Here is an 11,162-nt window from a genome sequence, read left to right as displayed (position 1 = left end):
TCCTCCGGGTGCTCCAGTTTTCTCCCACACTCCAAAAACATACTGGTAGGTTAATTGGCTGCTAACAAATTGACCCAAGTCTGTGTGTCTCTGTCTGTCTGTGTGTGTGTTAGGGAATTTAGACTGTAAGCCCCAATGGGGCAGAGACTGATGTGAGTGAGTTCTCTGTACAGCGCTGCAGAATTAGTGTCGCTATATAAATAAATGGTAATAATAATAATAAAAATCTTAAAATTGCTTTTCCACAGAGTTCGACTGATCACCCACGCTTGACAAAAGAGACATTAAGAAGGTACAGCTCAAAGTAGATCTTGAAAAGGATGCAACTAAACTTTCTAGATATGCTAGCAAAGCCCTTAAGAGTGAACAATATACGCAATGCACTATAAGTTAATATAATCAGCTTTTTAAGTAATAATTGCACACTATGTAGACCTGATCTAAATGAAAGAAACACATTACCAGATACAACATGTCATTTGGGTATGGTAATGTCAACAATGGTATTAAAATATCACATTTCATTTCTTTCACCAGGGGCATGTACTACATTTGTGGAGAGCATGCATACAAATGGTTACCAGTTAATTCTGAAGGATTATGTTATTTAGGAAGAGTGGAACAACAAGTTTACACAATATCACATGATGAATTAAAAAGAGTTTTGACTCAAAATATGTTCAGAAAGAAAAAAGAATAAACTTTGGTTAAAAAAAATGTTCCGCTCATTCGTTAATCAGTAGGACATCGAGATGGTATAAGTCTTGCTAATATGTTTGCTTATGAAAATTAAGGATTTTTGACTAATCAATATGAAATTGAACGTTTAGCTGGGTTTATTGATAATGTGACTGAAAATTATGATGAAACTTTTAGCTATTTTTGAACATAAATTACAGGCATTTAAAAATTAACTTTTACAACATTGACTGGTCTTGGACTGTCTGACTCCCCAAACAGGAGGACATTGTTTAACCCTTGAGTCTGAACTGGGCGTGCTCTAATTATTTAACAAATGATGCTGATCCTGAAAATGTAATTACCAACTACATAAATAAAGTGCAGAATTTAAAGGAGGAATTTCGACAACAAAATTATGATAAAGACTCTGAAAATGATTCATGGTGGTCTTGGTTAAATCCAGGCACTTGGTTCTCTGGACTTGGAAAAGGATTAGCAAACATATTGTATTTATGTGGGAAATTCGTTCTATTAAACATTGTACTTATTAATCATGTTACATCAGTTTAGCCTCTACTCTCAAAGGCTTCAAGCATGCCCTTAAGACTCATTTCTTTATTCAAGTCTATCAGTCCTCCTTCTAACTCCCTTGTCCCAGCTTTCTGCCCCAGTCAGTACCACCCTATTTGTGTCTTCCCCTTTTCTTTAGGATATAAGCTCTCAGGAGTAGGGCCCTCATTCCTTGTGTTCACTTTCTAATATTCCATCACCCTCTGTACCTCTTGGCCTGCTTCCCTAGCCCTGTTTTCTTAAGCTTCATCCTACTGCTCACTGATTACTACCATCACTCTCACTTACTGTTCCAGAAATATTTTGATCTGCATTACCATGTTACCTGTATTTATTTTATTAAACCTTTTTATATTTAATCATTCAGTCTGATCTTTGTATTTTGTTCTTCGTGTATCATGTTGTGTCACGGATCACTGTTTTCTTTATATGTCATGTACGGCGCTGCGGACCGTTGGTGGCGCTTTATAAATAAAAGATAATAATAATTCTTCTCTATGCCATTTATAGATGTGGATTATGTTGTATACAGAAATTTGCTAAAACCAAAATGGTAAAAACAACACTTGTAAGAACTAGATCCAAACCTGAAACTGTAACGCTAACTTAAATATATACACAAATTTAATTAATTTCACACACATGGAAAAAGTAAATTTTTATGTGTAGAAAAAGGGTGGAATGTGAAAGTAATAATCCACATAAACATATATACTGTATATCACTAACATAACCAATATATTACCAATAACATATTAACATTAACACAATCTTATAAGAAGCAATAATCATATCCTCTCACTTTAAGAAGAAATAAATTGAATTACTTGGCATGTTAAGAAAAAAATGTCAGTGTGACACAAACTGAAAAACATAGCAATAATAATGTGCCAATGTCATAAAGTGAATAGCAGAATGGACAATGGTCAGGAAATGAAGGAACACACAACATAAGGTACATGAGCAGGATAGAGATAAGAATAAATAAAGAAGTTATGTCAGCATAATAAAATTAAATATGTCAGATAAAAGAATTAGTATTAGCAGCTGGATAATGTCTAAATAAAGATTAAGGTTTTCTTGAGAAGATAGCATAATAGCTAACTAAAGGAGGGTCTTGTTTGGCACCAATAAACTTTATGTAATTATATATCCGTATAAAAAGACTTGCATTAAAAATAGTAATCTGTACCCTATATAGTCTTAAGTGATCTGTCATTACTCAGTCATTATTCTGAAAGCTGTATGGAATAAACAACTATTTTGAAACAAAGACTGCTTATTATCCATTATTATAAAGAAACCTGAAGACCACCTATACTTAGACAAGTGAAATCCATTTCACTGAAGCACGGTGCCTAAATTTAAAGTGATATATATTTATTCAGTGACATACGTGTTGTGTCGATTTATATTTGCATATTGTTGAACCAAGACTCCAAAAATGTTATTCATTTTGTGACATGTTGAATGACATTGCATGTTAATTGTATCGTGGTACTACTTCCCTACTCTACTGCTACTTATCTACTACTGTGTTAAAACCTTATGCAACAAGGAAAAGAGAATAAACCCATAAATGTATGCAGTTTTAGCCCTGTGTTCCTTGTTTTATTCCAATGCTACTGGGGGGGGGAACATGCCTAGGCCATATCCCTAGGCCTGTAGAATCCTTCCTTACACCAACCATCAGCCTCGTTAAATCATTGCTTACAAAATCTAAAGAGCTATAAAAAGTGTACGTAGAACATATGTAGAGAATAAAGAGACATTTGCGCATATCGAATTGAATTATGTTAAGAAAAAACTAGGGAAATGATGACGATAATTATAGATAATTATCAAATATGCATCATGTTCTTCTGTTATTGTTGCAACATGCTATGTCTGTCATGTGCTCCAGGAAATCCGTTTCAAAGAAGCTGTTTATAAACAAGACATATGTATGTATGTTTCCAGTAGCAGTCAATTGTATAATTATGATATATTTTAGTGGCTCAACAGACTGTTGGTTAAGGTGAGAACTGTGCATAAGGTGATCTTAGGTGATATGCTTGATCTTACAGGGTTTGGGATCTTAAATGAGCAATTATTTACTTTGAGTGAAAGAGAGTGAATAGTAAATAGGAAAGGCTGCACAGACACAGTGACAGGCTGCTTACTCTCTCTCTCTGGGCAGACAGTCGTGAGTGCATACAAACTGTCGATCAACGATTTCAAGTGCTTTGGAACGATAATCGTTCATTGTTCCAGGGTACACACTACTGTGATATCGGGCCAATCAGTCAATTGATTGGTCCAATAATTGGCTGAAAGCATAGTAGTGTGTACACAGCCTTAACCACAGAAATACAAGGTAGATCTCAATACGGTTCTAACAATGCTTATGAAATAATAAAATCTCCCCTTAACAGTGCACTGAAATAAGGTCTGACGTGTTTCATCACTAGCCGTGACTTTTTCAAAGGCAAAAAAGTGATGACGTGTCAGTTCTTATTTCTGCTGAGATTTCACGTGTTTACTGTGGATTATTTATGTTGCTATAAAGTGACATTTTCTCTGTTATACAGACAGATACAAGTACATCTGGCTGGTTTCATCTCTATGAGAGGAGCAGGAGTTCCCTAGCAGCCACTTGATTTAAATCCTGAAAGAGAAGATGCTCCTCTGGGAGCTCAGAGACACTGACAGAATACACTAGCTGTGCTCCTTCTGCGACAAGCAATCTCCACTGCAAACATTAGTTATTGCACATTTAGTTACTGCATCCGTGCCCAGCAAGCAACAGCCATTGCAGTCTGGACTTCACAAATATAAAGAAGTGCCAGCACACAAGTATAAAAATAAAAAACAAAAAAGGGAAAAAAGTATCTGACACCCACGCTTTTGTCCTTCTCGCTGCAGGCCCTGACTCCCTGTGCCGTCTCCTTACCGTGCGGCTGCCCTGCTCTGCTATAGCAGTGGGCAGACGTCTGTATAGGGTGTGTCAGGATTCCCAATATGAACAGCACAGAGAGAATGTGAATGAAATTAAGTGGTTTATTTTAAACACAAGTCACATGGTAAACATGAGATGTAGTAAATAATAAGGCAACTAACTCAAGTCCACAGAAACAGTTGAAACAGGCTGCCAAGACACCCAGGTTATCTGAGGAACAGTGTGAAGAGTTGAAAAGCCCGTTTAGAGTGAGTTATCTTAGATACTTTTTTCCCTTTTTTGTTTTTTATTTTTATACTTGTGTGTTGGCACTTATTTATATTTGTGAAGTCCAGACTGCAATGGCTGTTGCTTGCTGGACATGGATGCAATAACTAAATGTTCTTATATGTTTTACTGGACTGTCATTGCTTCTGCTATGTGATCTGTTAGAGCTTATAGGTCATGTTAATTTATTAACTCTCTAACGGTGCCATTACATTTAAACACATTAGATTATATATAACTTGTTTGTATACACATGTATATATATATACACATATACAAATCAATACTGAAATATATAGAGATTAAAAATATGTGTCTGAGTAGTAGATGAGGTGATAGACAAAATGATTATTTCTTAAAGTGAAACATTTTGAATCCACAAATTAACATAGACATAGATCTTGGGGCTTTTCTTAGATTTTAATCTTGAACAATTTTTATAATTTTCACATCATTATTATTTACTTTTCTATTTTACACATTTTTTATATTTTATATTTTTTACAATTTATATTGTTATATATTTAAAAATAATAATTGATACAAGGTGGATCTCTTGTTAACACATCTTTCCATAAGATATATTGTATCAGAGACATGCCATAGATGTTTTCTTGAAATGATACAGTTTACGTCTTTGTATATTGAGATCCCCTGTGTATTACAGAAATTATATAACATATGCTAATATCCTACAAACTATTATCCCTCAATTTAAATGCAATGTAATTCTAAGCTATTACTTTTCATTCTGAAAGTAGTTCAGTTTTGATTAGTCCAATTTAAAGAGTCCTTTATTGTATATTGAGAAGTATCCTAACTTATTAACATCTTTCTCTGAGTAGTCTGGTGATTTTTATATTATTATTTCTAATAACTTGGTAATTAGTTATAATTGCTATGGTGACATTGCTCTGCATGGACATTATTCTATATTCTGAATTTAATTATACATAATATTAGGAATTCCTTTCTAATTTTTTATTATTTATGTTCCTGCATTTAATGTGAACACTACTAATTTCCATACAAGCAATTATCTTAAAACAGATATGGTCCGTTCCAGCAACTGTTTTGGAATAGGAATGGCCTCCTGGCAAACTAACTGCAATTTATTACTTTGATATCTTGCTATACTCACTATACACTATACAGTTGCAACTTCTTTAATAAACTTCTATAAATCAATCTCACTAAACATATATTGTATCAAAGATGTCTAAGGGGGACGTCTTAAACCTCAATTATTTACATTTTTGGAGACATTTTGGGCCTGATTCATCAAGTAACACAAGCTGAACACAATTTGTGTTTTTTTCAAATTGGAAGGAAATTGGACACAGGTACGCAGATCTCAAGAAACTATTAAGTTCAAGCAGATCTCAAGAAACTTTTCAAGTTGAATACAGGTCTAAGTATGCTCTGTCTTTATGGCACTTGCCATATGCTGACAGACAAAACACACAGCATGATACGCACAATGCATATGTGCAATATAAAGTCCCATCAGAGCACACAGATAAAAAAAATACATTAACACATGTTAATAATATAATCATTAAAAAAAAACCTTAAAAAAAGGCATGCATATTTGACCATATTTGACCATCATCACTATCAATCGGCAAAAAAAATCAGATACCTCAGTGATACCCAGAGCTTGAATTGGACTAATGTGCATGCATTCAACCTGCACGCCCTTACTGAACATTGAATACGTGCATATGCCCCTTCCCTCCCCTGATCCACCCTAGGCTGTCGGAAGTGTCCTTTGCATTCGAATATGAATTGCATGCACTTGCATTCACTGGTATATAGTCCATTTTTGGGCAACGCTGAGCAATTTAACACAAAATACAGCACTTATCGAAACTTACATTTCTTACTGAATTAGACCCTATTTCTGAAGATTCAAGGGACTGCTATGGTGCCTAAATTTGCACCAAGTTATGCCAATATTTTTAGGGGGTTATGTAAAAAATATAATCTGGAATTAAAGGCTCTTTGATGCAAACTTAGCCTATGCCGGAGATATATTGATGATGTAAGTTTTATTTGAAAAAGGAATTTTAGTTCATTGCAAATTTTTTTGGAGTGCACCAATTTTAATGAAAGCAATCTTAAATCTCACTTCCAATACTAGTAAAGGTAGGATAGTTTTTCTTGACTTTGAAGTCTATGTATTGGAGGGAGATCTTAAAACATTGATGTCCTTTAAGAAAGTAGATGTTAATAACTGTATTCTCCCTCCCAATATGGGAATATCCCTTGAGGTCAGCTATTTAAAAAATTGCTTTTCTGAAAGAGGTTAGTAAAAAGATTACCTGGAGGAATCCTTCAATGAAGTGAGAGTGCTAAAACAAGATGAATTTATTAGATAAAAAAAATAGGGAAAATAAAGAGAATAAAGTCCTAGTTCTTCCATTGATTACGCAGTATGCTGACCAATCTACACAAGTCTGAAAAGGATAGCCCAGTTTCTATTAAAACATATTCTAAGACCCCATATTAAAAGAAACTTAAACCTAGTTATTTTCCAAGAAGTTTTAAATTTAAAACAATCTGACCATTACAGTCCCAATACAGAGTTTGTTAAAAACAAAATCACAATTAGAAGAAACCAGTATAGGTTTTTCCCATGCCTCTTTTTCAAAGCATGCAAATTAGATTTTAAAACAAGGTCAATCTGTTCCAAAATAAACAAAAAGTTGAATACCATTATGTTCAGGATAAGCCCCTCTGGCTACTTACTCTCTGATTTGATACTTCATCATATCTTCCAACAGTAATAGAATATATCATCTATATTTTGTCAGGAAACCGCTCCTGAACCCCTTTATCTGTCACAAACCGCCCTCGTGACTTGGAAGCTTACTGTAAGGGAACACACAGGATTATTATTATTATCGTTTATTTGTAAGGCGTCACATGGTTTCTGCAGCGCCGTACACAGTACAAACAGTAGACTATACAGGGTAAAACAGTACAGAACATTAAACATAAAATACCAATACTTCAGAAACTCAAATACAGTAGAGACAGAGTGGAAGAACAGGAATGGAGACAGGAGGAAAGAGGGCCCTGCTCATACGAGCTTACATCCTAAGGGAGGGTAAACAAAATCAGGCAGAGAAGGGAGCCAGTGAAGCAAAGGGGAGAGAAAAAAGCCCAAATCTCGCACTCACCTGATTCTCTAAGGCTACAGATTTACTGGTTCCTTTCCCAACACAGACACCTGCTTCCACACCTCTCCACCAACTGCCACCAGCTACGTATAAGGCCCGTAGCAAAATTATGACTTAATTATCCAATTGCGCACACTCGGTGCTCTGGTAGCTAAACAGTTAACCCTTCACACTCTGGTTTCTAAAGAGTTAACCCAACCAAACAATCTCTCTTTTCTAGACAGGCAATGGATTCATTTAGAGCAGTAAGGACATACCTATTACATTGTTAGATTTAATGTACAAAAGGAACAATGCTTACAGATAATAAAAAGCAATTAGATAAAGATTTGACATACAAATAAAAAAATCGCAAACAGTTATAAAAACAAATGGGATGAAAGCACAATGCATAACTTACGTACAATAATCTGTATGCCTGGGGGTAGGCAGAAAAGATGGACAGTCCTTCAATTAGACTGAGGATTCGCCCTCCGGAGGGATTTGATACAGCACCTAACCAACTCCGGTATTAAGCCTGACTGGAGATAGTTTTTCTTCACATAATCCACCGGTCTTTAGCACGATGATGTACAACTGAAAACACATCTCGCTGGTTGCAAAGCTGAATACCGGAGTTGGTTAGGTGCCCTCCAGAGGGCAAATCCCGCACTGGTAAACGGTGCGAACTTTTAATTGTCAGACTGTTATTTGGGACTAAGCTAACGGGATCTAACCCCGCTGACTAAAGATATCGGTCAGAGTGTTTGTGAATTACATCCTAATCGCTAACTCTTTATTTGGAATTCAATTATACGGGGCTCTTTACTATTGGAAAAGGAACAAAGCCATTATGTGTGGTATATACCCTGACAAATTGCTTAGAAATTCAGTTTCAGCCTCATGATTTTGGGATGTTGCCGACCCCAATGTGACACGAGCTTGCAACTATATGTGGATTGGATTTTTTAACTGGACATTTTTTGTCATGTTGTGCTCTTTTTTGAGATTTAGCAATTTTTGTGGCCACACATACTTATGTAGGTACTGCAGTACGGAATGTCTGATTTTCTTAACTGTGTACTCCAATTTGATTATCTCAATATAAGGGTGACATGTTATATGATGAAATTGGTTTCATATCCTTTACTTTTTATATTCAAATAAATTTGAACTGAGTTTTATATTAAAAAAAAAAATTCTTTTCTTTTTCCTTGGCAGATACCTTTTGTCATTTTTTGGTTTATATATTTATATTAATTAGTTTCTCTGCAGCGCAGCCCATCCTCTTTTTTCCTTTTCTGAACCATAAATACCTGTAATGTAAATTTGTCTTTGCATAAATAACCTTTAAGTATTACTAATAAACTGATGTGAGTTGTAACTTTATTAAATGTGTACTATTTACAAATGTAAGTGTAAATGTAAGTGTGTATGTTGTTTTCCTGTGCGATTGCGTTATTAACCCTGTTATGACGCAGCGTACTAATCGCAATAGCATGGAAAACTTTTGCAATTGATATTTGTTTAGAACGACTTCATCCAATTATTCAATTTCCACAGTTTGCTACATGAAAAAACAGCCAGTATTTTCCCCATGTGCAAAATAATAAACTAATTTGCACCCCTTGCATTGCAACATGCATTAGTCGAAAAAAACTTGAGTAAGATTACTTACTCAATTTGTTGCTTAACTTTCTTTAATGAATCAGGCCCATTGACCCTATGTTAGTATTCTTCTATACTATACTATATCTTATATACTATAACTATGACATTATATGGTGACTAAAATGTGTCTTACCTTGTTGAACTATGTATGATTTGTACTGGTGAATGCGTTCAGGCAATAATACACTTGAAATATCAGTTTACATATTGATTTATTGTGTTTGGCCTTACTTACATATAAATGATATTCATTTGATATCTCTTAACAGAGACTTTAGACTGAATAGACTTTTTAAATTCTAATTTTTTACATTTTTAAAAATTTTTAACTAGACACACATATTGATTCAAAGCTTAATTTTACCAAGCACAGGTGACCATATTCACTGATCACCAATGGCTCACAAAGTTTGTGATGATCCACTGGGAGTTTGGCACAAAACCAAATATTATTTAATCCCTGACACCAACAGAAGTGACATTTTTATAGTTAAAAGTATTTTTCACCTCTATTCAAAAAGTGATAACGATTATAAATCTTTTTTCCTGGTTCAATCTGTGCCAAGGCATTTTTGTAACATTATCATCATCATCAACATTTATTTATATAGCGCCACTGATTCCGCAGTGCTGTACAGCGAACTCATTCACATCAGTCCCTGCCCCATTGGCGCTTACAGTCTAAATTCCCTAACATACACACACACACAGACAAAGACAGACTAGGATCAATTTTGATAGCAGCCAATTAACCTACTAGTATATTTTTGGAGTGTGGGAGGAAACCGGAGCACCCGGCCAGAGGAAACCCACGCAAACACAGGGAGAACATACAAACTCCACACAGATAAGGTCATGGTCGGGAATTGAACTCATGAACCCAGTGCTGCGAGGCAGAAGTGCTAACCACTAAGCCACCGTTCTGCCCCATTAGACAATAGTGTTAAAATATTGAAATAAACAAAACCAGAATCATGATTCAATGTGAGAATGTTTGAAAATCAAAGTGATGTATAGTTAAATTGATTCACTGACAATTAAAATATAGTTCACAAAAATAAATTGAAGATTCGAGATACAATGGAGAGTGTTTCCCTTATGATCATATTATTATCATCATCTTTGTTTATATAGTGCCAACACTAAGTTAAAGAGAATATTTAATCATTCACATCAGTCCCCGCCAAGAGTACTAATCACTATTCTCTACCACACAATCACAAACTACAGTTAATTTTGTCAGAACCAAATAAATCTATATGTTACCCCCAATTTTGCTATTGAGCCTGGTGATTTCACTACTGTGAGGTACAAAACATTTCTGAATATCTGGCAGCAAAAGAGTTAATTACAGCAACATGTTGAATTTAATTTAAGATTATCTTATTTAAAATGTTTATGGATTTGTTTAGATATCAAAATGAAAGGGGGATCAGTGGTAGAAGATAAGTACAGCAGCCTCAGTAATATCCTTGGTAGGACTCCATCCAGTATTAGTTCCAACTCCATCCCAGTCAAATGATGTGAAGTCTCCGCACTGTCTGGGGTTTCCCTCAGGAAAGTAGCCCCCTCCTCCAATGCAGTGCTATAGCAATAAAATAGAGATTCATATTTAAACATAAAAAGGGTTTTATATGGGAGAAAATAGGAAATCACGATAGCAAACCTTTTTCCAAAATATACATGCAGTTTGCTTTGCATTGCTTCCCTGCTTAATTTAAACATCATATATATTTCCCAATATGTGGAACCAATTGGTGTTAAGGCGACCAGACAATGCGAGGACTTAGCCTGACATGGATGCCAGATCTCTGTCAGCTTTGGCTATACATATACATTTATAGATATGTGTCCAAATCTGAAAAATCCGA

At 35.0% G+C, this 11,162-nt stretch overlaps 1 pseudogene; it reads right to left on the bottom strand.

The window, feature by feature from the left end:
- Positions 1–9,486: 9,486 nt before the first annotated feature.
- The window catches only part of LOC142098101 (intelectin-1-like), a 29,374-nt pseudogene continuing 27,698 nt past the window's right edge, over positions 9,487–11,162 (bottom strand).

This window comes from Mixophyes fleayi, chromosome 7, assembly GCF_038048845.1.
Source record: "Mixophyes fleayi isolate aMixFle1 chromosome 7, aMixFle1.hap1, whole genome shotgun sequence".
Classification (NCBI taxonomy): domain Eukaryota; kingdom Metazoa; phylum Chordata; class Amphibia; order Anura; family Limnodynastidae; genus Mixophyes; species Mixophyes fleayi.
This window is presented reverse-complemented; position numbering and strand designations above follow the sequence as displayed.